The sequence below is a fragment of the Salvia hispanica genome, chromosome 3 (genome assembly GCF_029641045.1).
Source record: "Salvia hispanica isolate PSC_SH4W2 chromosome 3, Shi_PSC_v1, whole genome shotgun sequence".
Classification (NCBI taxonomy): domain Eukaryota; kingdom Viridiplantae; phylum Streptophyta; class Magnoliopsida; order Lamiales; family Lamiaceae; genus Salvia; species Salvia hispanica.
The window spans coordinates 21,227,120-21,240,714 of NC_142694.1; the positions used below are offsets into that span (position 1 = coordinate 21,227,120).

General features: G+C 42.5%; 2 long non-coding RNA genes across 2 annotated transcripts; both read right to left on the bottom strand.

The window, feature by feature from the left end:
• Nucleotides 1–4,615: 4,615 nt before the first annotated feature.
• LOC125208918 (uncharacterized) lies at nt 4,616–9,859 on the bottom strand. Its single transcript, XR_016136869.1, has 3 exons — nt 9,595–9,859; nt 4,952–5,093; nt 4,616–4,816 (listed from the first exon to the last, which is right to left on the bottom strand). It is a non-coding gene; the product is annotated as an uncharacterized LOC125208918 (long non-coding RNA).
• Nucleotides 9,860–11,510: 1,651 nt separating this feature from the next.
• LOC148930361 (uncharacterized) lies at nt 11,511–13,302 on the bottom strand. The gene is made up of 3 exons (XR_016136792.1): nt 12,048–13,302; nt 11,869–11,936; nt 11,511–11,792 (listed from the first exon to the last, which is right to left on the bottom strand). It is a non-coding gene; the product is annotated as an uncharacterized LOC148930361 (long non-coding RNA).
• Between the last annotated feature and the right edge of the window lie 293 nt (nt 13,303–13,595).

The window sequence follows — 13,595 nt, forward strand, 5'->3', positions numbered from 1 at the left end:
ACCATAAAGTAACCTCCAAATGAAAATCGAGATGGTGGAGGTCATCCCCTCATTCCAAATCAGCCCCAAATTCTCATACTTCGGCAATCTAGTCTGGATGCTCTCCCAAGCTGAGGTCACAGAGAACTCGCCATGGCTAGTTAGACTCCAACGCCTCACATCCTTTGCCCCCACCTCGATCGGCGTAGCTATGATCTGATCGATCGTATCGAGAGGTACACCAAACCTGAAATATAGATCATGCAGCATATCCTCATCCCATGTATGCTCATGCCGGTATGATGCATCGGCCTAAGATTGAGGAGGATCATATCCCGGGATAGAGCTAGCCCCAAGCCAGACGTCATCCCAGAAGCTGATCTTCCCCTCACCCAAGGACCAACGAATATAATAATGCATGAATAACCAAATACGACGCAAACAACGCCAAGTAGGACTATCATGTGACCAACATGCAGATGTATGCAAATGACAGAGAAGGATAATGTACTTCTGGGTCATGAACTGGCCCAGAGAGAATCCTGCGTAAGGAGCCTCCACCACAGTTTGAATCCAAAAGCCGCTGCCACCTCCCGGAACCAACGAATACCCAGACCCCCCTCTGTCACTGGGAGGTAAATCTGTTTCCAAGAGATCCAATGCAGCTTCCTCTTTTCCCCCACCGTACCCCAAAAATATCTAGCAAGAATTCGCTCCAACTCATCAAAGAACCCAGCCAGTGTTATCTTAATCAGAGCAAGCCGCCCCCCAAATGCGAGGTGACGATGGGACCAAGTGTGTATCCTATCTAGCATCCGTTGCCTGAGAGGCAGAAGATGATCCACTCGCTTTGCCCCTCGGAATATCGGCACTCCCAGATATGTGAAGGGCATCTCCCCTCTCTGAAAGCCTCCAACCTCCTCCACAACATCAGCAAACTCCATATGCTCGTCCACCAAATAGAAATGAGTGTTCCCATTATTCACCATCTGGCCGGACACAGCAATATAGTGGTTCAAGCATCCCACCAGTTTCTCCTTGTGAGCTCTAGAAAAAATGATAATATCATCAGCATATGAGAGGTGAGTGATAACCAGTGCTTTTTTTTGACATCTGTAGACCATCTCCTTATCCCCTTTGATCAGTCTATAAAGACATCTCGAGAGGTAATCGGCTGCCAGCACGAAAAGGGAAGGCGATAATGGGCCCCCCTGCCTCAACCCCCTAGAGGACTGAAAGAAACCTGCCGGACCACCATTCACCAAGATCGAAAACCAGCAGGACGAGATGCATCTGCTAATCATTCCCACCCAAGCCGGCGAGAATCCCATCTTCTCAAGGACCTTCAGCAAGAAAGGTCACTGCACTCTATCATATGCCTTCGCCATATCTAGCTTGAGAGCCAGATTAGGCGACCTACCTCTACTGTTGAGTTACTTCCCCAAATCATGTATCAACTCCTGGGTGAGCAAGGCATTATGATGTGGATCCATGTATTTTGTGATCCATTTCCCAAGGATTTACCCAATTTGTAGGTGATTGATCTAATATTTTTGTGAATTAGATTTTCTATTGTATCAATAATGGCAACCCAACAAGAATTTAGGAAACTAAGATGATCAACACAAGAAGTAACATTGGATAGAGTGGAAATTGTGATACATAGTCATTGATGAGGCAAGCTAATACACTTACAACATACTAACATGCATCCATGGCTAGATCTTCAAGGGAACCACAAACCTCAAAGCATACCTCTACTTGATCCATGCTTGAACTAGCAATTGATGGAAATCCCATGCTTGAACTAGCAATTGATGGATTCAAGCAACCTAAATCTAGGAATTGGATAGAAACCCTCTCCAAGAGGAAACAAAGCTCTCAAGCATATAATTCAGCAAAAACCTAAAGAAAAGAAATGACATCAAGAGGTATTTATACTATGGGTCCAAAAATAGAAAGTTGGCCCACAAAATCTAAAAAATCGGCATAATCGCCCGGTTGGGCGTTTTTCACATGCCAAAATGCCCGGCCCGGGCGTTTTCCCTGTCCCCGGGCGTTTTGCACAGTAAAAAACGCCCGGCCGGGCGTTTTTCCCGAAGCTCCCGGCCTTCTCTGCGCAACTTCCGTAAAACCACCATAACTCCCTCATTCGGACTCCGATTGGGATGTGCAAGATACCCACGCGAAGCCGTTTCCAAGACGAAGACAATGGTGGTAGTTTCATAGCTTTCGGATATCATCTCGATAGGACGGTTTTCGGTTGAATCCAGCTGTAGCTGAAATCCTTGACGCACGGCCTCCATGATCGTATCATCCTCCCCTTCTTGGAAAGGATTTGTCCTCAAATCCGAGCCTTCTCTATTCCTTGCACCCTCGGGAGGCCCTCTAGCTTTATTGGATCCTTGGCATGTCTTGTCTTTCATCCTTGGGCCCCAATCAACCCATGGTTCACGCCGAAGAGAGGACCCTTGACGTCGAGCACCCGTGGTCATATCACATTATCACTAAGGAGCCTTCCCTAGATGAAACCACTCTGATTCAGTGCGATGACGAGGGGTAGAAGAGGTGCCAGTCTCGATGCTAAGATTTTTGTGATGATCTTATTCGTGACATTGCAGACACTTATCGGTCTGTAGTCCCCCCACGCCGGCTTCTTCAGTATGAGAATGAACATTGTTGTCGTGAAGCTTCGAGGCATGAATGCCCTACTAAAAAAATTGCTTATACTTATGTAAGTGTAAATTGCTTCTAAAGTCATGAAATTTGCCAAAATTTTGATTTTTTTCCTCAACTTTAAAAGTTGCATGAAAAGTCATGAACTTTACCGGGTGTTGCAAATTTCTCATCCAACCCGACCCGGTAAATTTTTGATACAAACTAATCCTACGTGGCTTGTCGGAGGCATGACATGGCATATTTTTCGGAGCTACATAAAACGATTTCCTCCGCTTCTACTTCTTCAGCAACATCTTCCGCTTCTTCTTCCGCCACAGCCCCCTTGGGAGGCGGAATACGGCGAGGATCAGGAGATATTAGTGGGTATTCTTGTATTCATTTAATGAGCGCAGCGGAAATTGCATACAAGAATAACAGATCTAGATACATAATCATATTGCAAGTTGAGCATGTAAAACACAACGGAACTAAATCGTTGAGCATGTAAAACACAACAAAACTAAATCTTACTTGTTGTGTTGTTTTCTTCTTCGATTGAATCCTGCAAATTGAATCCAAGTCTCTCTACAAGCCTCACGTATTTTCTCTACTATTACACTATTTCTCATCCTCACAATAGAGAATAATTAACCATCCATTAAATAGATGAAGAGTCACTGGGGTTCCATGATTGTTGGGCTTATGAACTAATATAATTGTAGCCCAACTATAATTACTTAATTCATATTAATCTAATTCAAGTACATTTCCTTTCAGATGCACCATTGCGCAGGGGCAGCAGCACACCGCTGCGCACTCCCCCGCCGTCTCCCCATCATGCTCGCCCGCTTGCTCCTTCTCACTCCGCAATCGCTCGACGTCTTCGATGAAGTCGTCAGCAGGGGCTGCCTCCACGTAGCCGCCACCGATTCCACCGCCGTGACTCTCGACATTGACGGAATGATTATCCACATGAATGGATGCCGACTTTGCAATTAAAGCTGGACTCTAATCACTGATTAAACTTGCTGAGAAACTGAATTAGAGAGAGAAACTGAATCGAGATTGGAAATATGAATGTGAATTGCAAACGGAGGAAAACAATTTATTTTTAACGCCGTGTTTTAATTTAATTTGGTCAAAAACAATATTTTACTAATTATTTTTTTTAAATATGATTTAATTTTAGTTGGGGAGGAAAAAAAATTATTAATGGAATGCACAATCATCGTGCCACGTCAGCAAGAAGGTAATTTATATATTTTTAAAAATATCAGCTCGCCACGTCAGCACAAGTCTGGCCGGAGACTCGAGAAATCGACAACCGAATGTAAAGTTCATGATTTTTCATGCAATTTTTAAAGTTGATGGGAAAAATCAAACTTTTGGCAAAGTTACCTTTGAAGCAATTTACCCTTTATGTAATTGGACTTTACTTTGCTTTAGTTGCCAAAGAGATTGTAAACAAAATACTCATTAAAGACAAATTATTATTTGCTTTATAGTACTCTCCATGTCCCACAAAAGATGTCACATTTTTCTTTTTAGTTTGTCCTATAAAAGATGTCACATTTCTCTTTTTGGAAAAAGTTCTCTTTCATATAAATATAAAAATTATATTTTCTCTCTCCATTTAACACACAAAACAAAACCTCCTAAAATCTCGTGTCGTCCCACAAATATGACATCTTTTGTGAGATGGAGGGAGTAGTAAATCATTGGGCTTTATTATATTTATGTAGTTAGACTTTCTTTTAATTTATTTTTCTTACTTACTTCCTCCGTTTCCTAAAAATAAAAATTTTAAATAAAGGGAATATTTTTTTCTCTCTTCATTTAATCTTTAAACATCAATTTCCTAATTCACGTGCCCAAAACATTTGATCTTTCAACATCAATTTCATGAATTAGATTAAGACGATGTGAATATCAGATTATGTAAATAATAAACTTTTAAAGGTGCGGGGTAAATCAAACAACCAACCTATATCGGCTTCATGAACTTTGGTCCGATTACAATTTAAACCAATGTATCAAACGGAAACTTCAAATATCTACTTTATTTATCCAACATACAAATCCTCGCTCATATTGCCCAATATTGATAACAAGCTATGTTAGAATGCCTTGTCCCCATGCTTCAGTCTTCGTCTTCGTCTTCGTCTTCGATCAAGTTGAACTATTCAACATGAATACATTACTCATCCATATCCATATAGAATAAAATTTGACAAATTATATCAACAACATAAATATATTACTCATCTAGATCCATAAATAAGCAGCAGTAACTGAGAATGAAAATGAATATTACCTCCTCAACATGTGTAATTCCATTGAGTTGAACAAAGCTCTCAACAAAAGGAATGAGCTTTGGATAAATTGCATATTTATTGCCACCATGATTCTTCAACTCACCAGTGGCACGATCAAACACCATTATGTCATCAGTCAAGCTTGCATGCAAAGTACAATAACTTACCATCAACTGGAAAAAAATAATGGCTGCCCAAAGATGATATTTATAAGGATGATAAGTAAAAGGATTAGTAAAGCCTACAGGTTTCTTATAGAAGTACTCAAGAGCACTTAACGAGCCTTTATACTCTAGAAGATCAAAATCCTAGTGGCGTCCACCTTTAGGATATGGGAATGTGGATAAGGTTTCAGTTGAAAAGTCGAAAGAAAGGATACCTCGAGATGTTCCACAGTAAAAAACATGAGATACGCAAGCACGACTAACTTCAAAAATAGTAGGTAACTTTTTGGATGGTATTATTCTCTTCCAGGAATTAGTTTTGAGTGAATATAATTCAATGTGATAACTCACGCCACTGTATCCATACAACTCTGTTTCGTCTAATAAATAGGAGCGTGCAATATGCATCACTTTATAATCATCACATTTGTGGTCATACCACATTCCAGAATGCAGCAGCATTGTATAAAGACGAGGAAGGAGTCCCACAAGGGGCTTTGGGAGGATCTTGTTGGAAAAATAAATTGATGTGTCCCATGTATGTTGGGAAGAGAATGTTTGGAGTCCCAACTTGTTGGGAAGAGAATAACATTTATATTGTGGAGTTCCAATAAGTATAGTTCCTAGGGTATATTTATATCTAGGTCCTATAAATATCTATGTAGTATGTATCTCAAAGAACAATTCAAATCTATCAAAATGTAGTCTTCAAGAGTTCTTTAGTTTTATTTTCCGCATTTTACTTTTCAACATGGTATCAGAGCAGGTTTGATCCTTACATGGATCGATCTGTGTCTATAAAAAAAAAAAAAAAAATGAAAACCCCCTCGAGAAAAAAAGGAAGGAGGCAACCAACTTTGTTGGGAAAGTGTTGGAGGAATTTGTGAGTATAGATCCAAGTTGGTGAATCTCACTAAGGTTAGAGCTCTCTAGAATGATCTTTCGGAAGTTGAGGGCTGGAACTATGCCCGACGGGAAGTTCTTCACCAGCAAAGTGACGGCATAAAAAGACCCGATGGATGAAGCTGTTGCTCTACTAATGACCAACCGTGGTGGAGATGGCAGCGGCGAGAAGCAAGGTTGGTGGCTGAACAGTGCTGGCAGCAGCGGCATTTGCCCGCTGAGTGAAAGAGCTGTGGCGCTAGATGATCGAAGCGAACAACGCGAACGATGGAGTTGTGTCACCGCGAAAAAGCAGTGGGAAAATCAGAGGCAATTACCTCACAAGGCCCTTGTTCTGGCGAATTGGGAAAAAGAGGAGATGAAGTCCCTGAAAGCAGCTACGCGCACAACCGCAGTCAAGAGAAGAAAACAGAGGAGTAATCCTCGGTTTGTCCGGCCGAGGGGGAGAGGACTACCGCATCCGGAGAAACCAGAAGGAGGCATCTCGACGGAAAGGAGACATGACTGAAGTTTACACCTTCAACTAGGCTGTAAACTTGGGTGTCGGAAAAGTGTTTCCAAATGGAGGTGCAAACTAAAAGTGATTGGCGCCGATGAACAGATTGTCACCAAGAAGAGAAGATTCAGGAAATGAGTCAAAGCAGAAGATTTATCCGGTAGAGGGGGAGAGGAAGTACACTACCGGAAGATTCGTCTCCACTTCTACCAGCCATAGTGGTGTGTGCAGCCAGTTAACCAGAAAAGAAAGCAGCTACGAAGGAGGCGCGGTGCACGATTGACGAAAGAGTCGAGGCTTGAATCGGCGAGGAAATCTGTCGTGATGACGGCAAGAGGAGAAAGCGAAGTGAAAGAGTGGTTGGAGAAGTTTCACCGCCGGCTAATGGTGACACAATTTGTGAAGGGATGACGGGCAGCCAATCTAGTAGCCGAGAGGAAGAGGCTGCCCGGAATAGGGGAGCACAATACCACAGAAGCAGGTGACCGGAGTTACAAATGATGTTGTGCAGGTGATGGAGAAAAGATGGCCAGCCGTGATGAGGAAGGAGAAGTCGAGACTTCCAGAAAGGGAGCCGAGAAAAAGCAGTCTTTGATGTCGGAAGTGCAAGTGTACAACACAAGAGCAGATCCAAAATGAAGTCTTTAGTCAGTGAATCATCCGAAAGAGAAGGAGAACACTACCATTGTCGGATGATTTAACCCACCGCCGGAGAAGGTGAGTGAATAACGAGGGATAGGCGTAATGGTGCCTGGATGAATGCTGAGAAGAGAGCAGCGAAAGCAGCCCGTAGAAAATGGGCCGCCGAGAAGGGCAAGGCACTGATCAAGCATATGCAGTCGAGAAAGTTGCACCCTGCAGAGCTGAAGGCCTGTGTTAGGGAAGATGCGACAAAGGAAGCAGTCACCGAGAAGATATCGCTGGCTGTAAGGAGCCGCGAAGTTTGGCTGCGACTCACCGAAGGAGGCCGCCATGATGAAACCAAAGTGAAAGGTTGATTGGAGAGGTCTCACCATTGGAAGAGCAGAGGTCGCCGGAGGACAGGTTGTGCAGGAGTTAAGCCTTCTCAGTCTAGGGTTTCCAAAATAGGATAAAAGATGGAAAGAAGAATCATGGGTCATCCTCCATATCTTGGGCCCAACGTTAAAAAATGGCTCAATCATATTGCCCACAAGATTTGTTCTATATAATAAATGCAGCCTCCAAGAAGTGTGAGTTGGGCTTTCAGCTAAGCTCAAATTTGAAGAATTGCATCAAGACGATGTCTTTTGCATAATGCATATGAATAAACTCCTCGACAAGAGTCAAAACTGTTTGAAAAATTGAAGATGGCTCCTAATGGCATGAGCTAAAACTGTCGAAGATGGCTCCTAATGGCACAAGCTAAAACTGCCGAAGATGGCTCCTAGATATGAGCAAAAATTGTCTAAGAACGCTCCTAGATACGAGTTAAAACTATCTAAGATGCTCCTGGATACGAGCTAAAAATGTCTAAGAAGGCTCCTTGACATGAGTTGAAACTTCCAACCAAAAATTGAATAACTCTATGACACGAGTTAAAACTGTCAAAAAAAAAAATGAAGAAGTTCCTTGAAATGAGTCCAAACTCTCAATGATGAAGAGGTCCTTCATAAGAGCCTAAACTTTCAATGAAGAAAAATGAAGAAGCTCCTTGAAAAGAGTTTAAACTTTCAATGAAAAAAAATAACTCTTTGATACGAGTATAAATTATCAATGATGAATTAAAGAAGCTCTATGATACGAGCATAAACTGTCAATGAAAAGTGAAGAACTCCTGAATACGAGTATAAACTATATGTCAAAGTGAAGATCGTGCAAGTTAAGTGTCGAAAAAACTCGATACTTAACTTGAGGGGGGGTGTTGGAAAAATAAATTGATGTGTCCCATGTATGTTGGAAAGAGAATGTTTGGAGCCCAACTTGTTGGGAAGAGAACAACATTTATATTGTGAAGTTCCAATAAGTATAGTTCCTAGGTATATTTATATCTAGGTCCTATAAATATCTATGTAGTATGTATCTCAAATAACAATTCAAATCTATCAAAATGTAGTCTTCAAGAGTTCTTTAGTTTTATTTTCCGCATTTTACTTTTCAACCGATCTTATACTTAGGGCTGGAGAAAAATACCGAAAAAATGATATATCGCTCGTATCGTATTGAAAAATATCGAAAAATTATCGAATTTTCGATATATCGTAATTTTCGATACGATACGATATCGTATCGAAAACTTTCGATACGATAACAATATGAATTTCCTTATATCGCGATATATCGTTTTATATCGAAAATACGATATATGTCGAAAATTTTTGATATATCGATATTTTCGATATATATCGATATTTAACGAAATTTTCGATATATATCGATATTTAACGATATATCGAATTTCGATACGGTATATCGAAATATCGATACGATAACGATATGAAATTTTTTTATATCGAAAGTTCGATATATCGAAGTTCGATATATCGAAACTTTCGATACGATAACGATATGAAATTCTTTCATATCGATATTTTCGATACACGATACAACATTTTCGATACGATATATCATATCGACCCACCCCTAGTTATACTCACTCATTGTTGGGTTCCAAAGAACATAACCCAACTTAATACTATGAAAAAGAAATAGACCATTCGAACTAGCCCCAGTGAAGCCATAATCATTCACCAGAAAAGAGGGGAGACATTTGTAATATTTGGGTGGCATGGTGTTGATGGTGCAATCCTCTTCAAGGGAATATGCAGCAAAGTAAGAACCAAGAACTTTATCGCGACAATAAACATAGTATATGTGAGGCTTGTTTGCCTTCCAAAGTTGTGAGAATGGAGAGAATGATTGACAATTAGTCTCGGATACGCAGGAAGCTATCCCTAAAAAAATAAGATAATTAAAATGAGGTGATATAGCTAATGCACATACTTCGTTAAAGTTTGCTAAAGTTTGTATCTTTTTTATCATTCCATTTTTACATGTTAAGAATAGATGTGAAAATGTAATTATAGCATAATAAAAACAGAGAATTGAGTTTGCAAAATACCTGTGGATTGATTTGTTGGATTTGCAAAGGGTGTGTATAGCTTGTTTCCCCTGGCACTCGTAGTTTCCGCGTTCCTGTCAAAAAACACAAACAATTCACAGTTCAAAGAAGAAAAAGGCAAGCAATTGACAGTTGGATTATATATAATTTTTTTATAATTAGAAGCTGTGCCCTGAAAAAGAATTGGTAGATCGAACGGAATTGCAGAGAGGAAGGCAGCGCGTGGCGGAGGTGGCAAAACGTCCCAAGCGGCGGGCAGCCATGCTTTCTGTCAACGAGTGGAGAAGATGATTACATTCATTTGATGTGGGCTTATTTATATTGGGCTCTTAGACTAACAGAACTACAAAACTTAAAATGCAATAGAAAAAAAAAATAAGTTAGTCATGGGCCAGCAATAGCCTAGCCAAAAAATAAGTCAGCCATAGGACTAGAAACTGCCTATCACATCATCAGGCCAGAAACCGAGCAAGCAATAGCCTAGCCATAGGCTAGCAAAATTATAAAAAAATAAAAAAATAAATTACAATTACGCAAAATACAGAATTAAATTTACGACACGGATACGAGAAAATGCAATAATATTATTTAAATTTAAAAAAAGTACATTAAAAAAAATTACATAATTAAAAAAAAAAAAAACCCCTCCTGCCTCCACACACGCGCCTCGCCTCACTCCTCGTCGCTACCGTCGCCGCTACCCGGGAACCCAAAATCTGCTGCATCTGAGTCCTCGGCGTCTCCCGCCTCCCTACGTGCGGCAACCATCCCGTATACTCTGAAGGAGATCATGAAGAAACCCCTTCTCCACAGGGTCAGTTGCCACCCGCCATTCACCTATGATTTTCCACATGTTCACCTGCGTTTGTTGACGCGCGAGGTGGGAGAGCTCGGCTGACGACTGGCCAGTAGAGGGATGCCGACTGGACCTCCTGAGACCCGTGGGCGGAACTCCTAGCTCCCCGTAGCGCCCTCTTTTGACCAACTGGGCAAGTGCGGCAAGTAAACGTTGGAGGGGACGGGAACTCCTGAGCATCGTCGGGGAGCTCGTGGGAACCACCGCTACTGTTGTAATCACCGGCGAGGTTCAGTCGCTGCTTCTTTGGCCAGCCAGCATCGACACTCGCCTGAAACTTCTCAGAATCTATCAACACCTCATAGCAGTTCCAGAAGGTGAACTCCTTATAAACCCCCTTCAAGGGCAAGGAGGCCTACGCCATCCTCCTCACATCGTCGTCAGTTTGGCCACTGGTCTTCATGCGGAGGTGGTTGGCATACAAGCCCGCAAATCGGGAGACTGCAGCCCTCATTCGGTCCCACTGCTTCCGGCACTCCTCCCTGTTGTGTGGTTTCCCGTCTGGAAAAATCTCTTGTAGGTTGCTGCTATTTTAGCCCACAAGTTGATGATCCTCTGATTGTTCAACTGGAGGGGATCATCGCAAATACTCACCCAAGCCTTGGACAGGGTGACGTTCTCCTCATCTGTCCACTTCCTCCATACCTTACCCGAACTGCCGTCATCATCCAGCTACGACGACTCGCCGACCACCCCTTTGCCCTTGCCCTTCTTCTGTTTCTTCGGTACGCTCCGACCCCGACCTACTCCCCCTGTTTGAATGGAAGAGTCCTCCACGTCTATCCCCAACTCCTCGAAGGAGAAAGTTTCAACCCCAGTGTATTGCGTCTCCGCTGAGGTCGATGTGTGGGAATAAGCAGTCAAAAAGTCAAGATTGGGGCGTTAGTCTCCCCTCCCCCCCCCCCCCGGATCCCCGGCTGCATCCCCGGCTGTAATACCCGCTCTTTGTTACCTTTTCTTTAAGACTAATGTCAACCTAGAGAAATGTTTGTTGTTTTCAAATCAGAAATATTAGTCGATGGTCTTGCTTGGTTGCTAATTTGAAGAGTGTCGATCAAACTAAAACAGATTTTCGTATATACGTGTGAAATACAATAAACGTCAAGAAATAAAAATGATTTACACATGTGTTGACAAAAAAAAAAAGAATTTAAGAATACAAATATACAAAGAGTTGGGCCTCGACTCTCGAACACGAGATTTCTTTCGGCCCAAAGACTTAGAGGGCAGCCCGAAGGCCCGTGCAGCCAGCCCGACTGCCTCGTCTCGATCCCAGGCCACATCCCCAATTTTTTTAAAAAAAAAACCCTTTTCCTTTATCTGCCATTAAACCTGCAAGAACCTACAAAACTAATAAATATTTTAGATTACTTTTCCCAACATCAAACCAAACAAGGAAGGAGGCATCCTTTCTTTACCAAAGGAGGTCTAAATGATCCCAAAATGGGAGGTACACTCCTACACAGCCAATGCACCAAACCGAGAGCTGTATGTGAAAAACAAAAATTCTTAAAACTTAGGAGTACAAGGCTGCAAACCTGTGTACTAAGTAATAAATGAAAGAAGGGACAACTGAGATAAAACATTTAGAATTTACCTCTCATTGCTGCCAAGAATTTGAGACTTGCCTCTTTTGGAGTGGCAACCTACCCTTTGACCGATACCTTGCTGATCAGCTAGCCCAAAACGTGTCCCTCCAGCTGCGCCAAATCAGCCCAAACCGAACAGCCACCTGCTTCCCCTGCACATCAAACAAAGTAACCTAATGAAGGTAGTACTTATGTTTCAAGAAAGAGACAAAGGAAGTAAACTAAAGGTGCCATCTGCAGCATGAAAACAAAGAGCTTTGACAGCCATTTAAGGCCTCACGAGTACACCACACTTCGCCTATATAAACCACCATAAACCGCCCCTGACTCCCTCCCCAGAAACCACAAATTCACTCACAATCAAGGAGTGCAGCAAGGAATCGGGAGGAGCAAGAAGGCGAGGAGGGGCAGCGGCAACACGGAGAAGCAGCCGTAAAACGAGAATCGCAAAGGAGAGGTATTCCATAGCCCACCCTCACCAATGCATCATGATAGCCAATCATAGATAATCAAGAACTTAGAACTATAGGTGCTCAAAAATCCAATGTGAACTTAGCAATATCGACTGATAGAACCCATACTTTGAGTAAGAATACAAACCAACACAGTAGGCCTCATGTACAAGTTTTGATATCAAAGTTTTCCCCAATTAAATTACTACCCAAGATGGTTTCAACATCACACAGTAAGATACACTAAGACTTCATCTTTGAAACATAGTATTGTTACAAGGAAATAAATGAGAGGAAAAAAACTTAGCTTTGGAGCAAGGAGTGATGGGAGAGCTGCCGGACGGCGAGCTGCGATGACGGCGGTAGAGAATTCGCCGGAGGGAGCCAGGAGAACGCCGGAGGCAGGGAGAAAGAGAGGCGATGCCTCCTTCCTGTCGGCGACTCCGCTAATAAAGATGAGGCGACGGCGGGCTGGTCTTCAAGGCGGGCCAAGCCGCGTCTACCTCAGCCGGAGACGTCGGCGACGGCGCTGAATCGCCGAGAACGAGCAAAGGATGAGCGGAGAGGGGAATTTCAGAGGCGCGGCGTAGCAGCCGAAGGAGGGAGAGATTAGAAGGGAAGAAGGAGAGAGAGAGTTGGAGCAGCGGCGACGGCGGAGCTCGCCGCGCGATAACGGCGACACAGGCGCGCCGTCGATCCAGAGCTGGAGCCGGCGACGAAGGGGGGGGAGATGCGCCGTCGTTCCTCTCCAAAGCAAGGATTAGGAATTGGGGTTTTTGATTTTGATTTTGGGGATTTTGTGTTTTGAGAGAGAGAGGCCGATAGTTTTGAGGGAGGAAGAAATTGGGCCTCTTTCATTTGGGCCTCTCCTTTTCTTCTTTTGGGCCTCTATAAATTAAATGCATGGGCTAAGGTTTTGTTAATTAATGGACCAATTCTTTAAATAATCTAAAGAGTTGGGCTAATAATTAAAATAAAATGGGAGTTTGCTCTAGCCTAATTAAATCATGAGCCCACCTATGTTGCTAAATCAAATAATTGAGGTTAAGTAATGGTCCGCTAATTTTTTTTCACGATGATAAATTTAATTCCCAGACTTTAGTA